Here is a 2,743-nt window from a genome sequence, read left to right on the forward strand (position 1 = left end):
GGGGGCTTTCATTGGCTGAGCTCACATCAGGTGACACTGTGGATCAACCAGTGCCTCCTGAAGGTTCAAATTCCGTGTCTGAACCACAACAGCACTTCAGCCAGGGCAGGAGGGGACTGCAGTCCCAACAAGGCAGGAGGGATCATTTCGGGCACTGCGAGCCCCTGTAGCCTGTCTCCACGTGTTTCTCTTTGTACTGAGAGGGGAAACAGGTCACCCAGTGGACGTCTCTCAAACAGTCCCAGGAGACAGGCCATTCAGTGTTTTTCTGTTCTCAGCCTGGCAGGAGAGTCAGCAGCCCTGACTGGATTCCCCTTCCCAGCAGCCCCTCAGCTCCACTCTGGTTCTGCAGTCTTAGGAGGATGGTTGCTTGGTGCAGCCCTTTGGCTGCATACCAAAAGCTTGGGAGAGCCTGGAGCGTGGTCAGACTCATTAGACTTGAGGGTTCTGGTGCAGCCTGCTTCTGCGGCACTGCTTGGAAGAGAAGGAAAGGATTGTGGGGACGATGAGAGAGCCACGGTCCTCTCTGGGGACCGCTAGGGATTCAAGGCTCCCTGACATCCCCCTTACAAATGGCTGAATGGTAGAGGAAAGAGTAGTTGGCTAGTTAATACTTGACCCTTCCTGAATGGTGGAAGGTTGGGAGCCAGGGTCCTTTTCCCAGCTGAAGCCATGCTGTGTTAGCTGTGTTATAGAAGAGAAAGACAGTCACTTCCAGAGCAGCTTCTGTCCCCAAGCTCCACGTTGTTCAGGAAATGCAGAGCTGTAAGGGGAAGTCATAGGCGGGGACCCGTGTCCTGCCTCTATTCCTGCCGTGCTTTTCTATTCCTCCAGGGAACCTTGTTGGGTGATAGGGCTGGCCCTCTAACTTCCCTGTGAGCCTTAGAGGCCTGCAGAAAGGCCATTGCATTGGGAGGTGGGCAAGGCTGCTCCTGGAGCCATGGAGCCTGAGCCTCTTGGGGTAGAGGTGAAGTGATGTGAGGGTGGGAGGTTGGCTGAGCCCAGTAGCTGAGCCTGTTTCAACCTCTCCCTACAACTGATTAATCAAGTTTTAGTTTTAATAAGTCAGTAGGTCCAGATGTTTCTATTGTATGCTACAAATGTTAATTATCTTCTAATTACTTATTAGCTGGCCTCATTGGCAACACAAGCCAAATGAGCCCAAAGCTTCAAAAAGGAGTAGATTAACTAATGGCGTCTTCTGGCAGTGGGTCCCAAGGTTTCTCAGTGCCTGGAAGGTTCTTTCCAATAGTTGTTAGTTTCGGAGTAGGACCCCAGTGTCCCCTACACTGGGGACCTCTATAGTTAAGTGCTCAGAGCCTCGGGGACAGACTGACATGAACGAGCTAATCAGTAATTGCTGTTATTCGATAGCTTGCATGCATGGCCAGGCTTTGAGAACCCAGGAGGGTTGGTGAGATGTGGGGTCTGGTTCTGAACCGGGAGGGAAAGACATCTCCGGCACTTGGAGGATCCGGAGTCTTCTCTAGGCCTTCTCACCCATCTCTTCAGCCGGGCCACTGAGTATCTTATCTGATCCAGGGCCAGACCATTGCACAGGAACTTGTCCAAGCCGAGCCTTTGGTGAATGGTGCCCCTTCCAGGGCACCATTCCTAACAGTAGGATATTTGTGGTTTACTTTAATGAGCAGATCTGAGCCTTGGTAATGGGTGTATTCCTGTGCTCGTTGCAGCTGGTTCTAGTTAGCTGTTGACCATCTGTCAGAAAGCACGAGGAGCTGGGTTGGATCGCTAGCATCCACATACAACTCTGGGAGCTGAGGTGCATGCTGGAGAGGGGGAGACAGGAAGACCCCTGTGGCTCACTCACCAGTTTTGCTAGTCTAAGGGATGAGTTCTCACCAGTGAAGGATTCTGTCTCAAAGGTGGTGAATGACATTCCTGAGAGTGACACCCAAGACTGTTCTCCAGCCTCCACACATGTGCCCCTACATAGACATGTGAACCTACATCACACACACGCATGCATGCATACACGCACACATACATGCACACGTAGACATACACCTGCATATACACACACATGCATGCATGCATGCAGGCATGCGCGCATGCACACACATACACACACACACACACAAATGCGCACAAACACACACACACACATATACAATCTCCTGAGAGTGATACTCAAGGGTGTCCTCCAGCCTCCACACATGTATACCCTACATAGACATGTGTTTCCACATCACATGCACATATACATGTGCACACGCACATGCACACCCACCCACACATACATGTGCACACACATACACACATACACACACATGCACATACATGTGCACACACACATACACACACATGCACACACACAATCATACTTTTAAAAAAGAGCAGTATCTGAGGAGGCAGTGGAGGGTTGTGGAGAAGGGTAGGTATCTATGTACACCCGACTTGCCCAGCTGGCACAGACATCATGCCTGCCACTGAGGGTCCTGCCTGTCTTCTCCCTCAGAGCTCTGCATCCATTGCAACAAACACGCCTTGGCTTCTTCCTCCAAGACCCTCTGCTATTCGTGAGGATTAAAAATAGACAGTGTGAAGAGTAAAACAGATGGATGTCACCATTGATCGGGGCAGTTTGTGGCAGTTTTATAGAAAATCATGACCTATTTTTTTCCTGGTGTTGAGGTGCATTGATTTCTGTGTAACCTGAGAAGCATGATGCATCTGTTTCTCCAGCTGCACTGTGGGACTAACAGAGGGAGTGGGAGGGGGA

The sequence above is a fragment of the Mastomys coucha genome, unplaced genomic scaffold (assembly GCF_008632895.1).
Source record: "Mastomys coucha isolate ucsf_1 unplaced genomic scaffold, UCSF_Mcou_1 pScaffold18, whole genome shotgun sequence".
Taxonomy (NCBI): domain Eukaryota; kingdom Metazoa; phylum Chordata; class Mammalia; order Rodentia; family Muridae; genus Mastomys; species Mastomys coucha.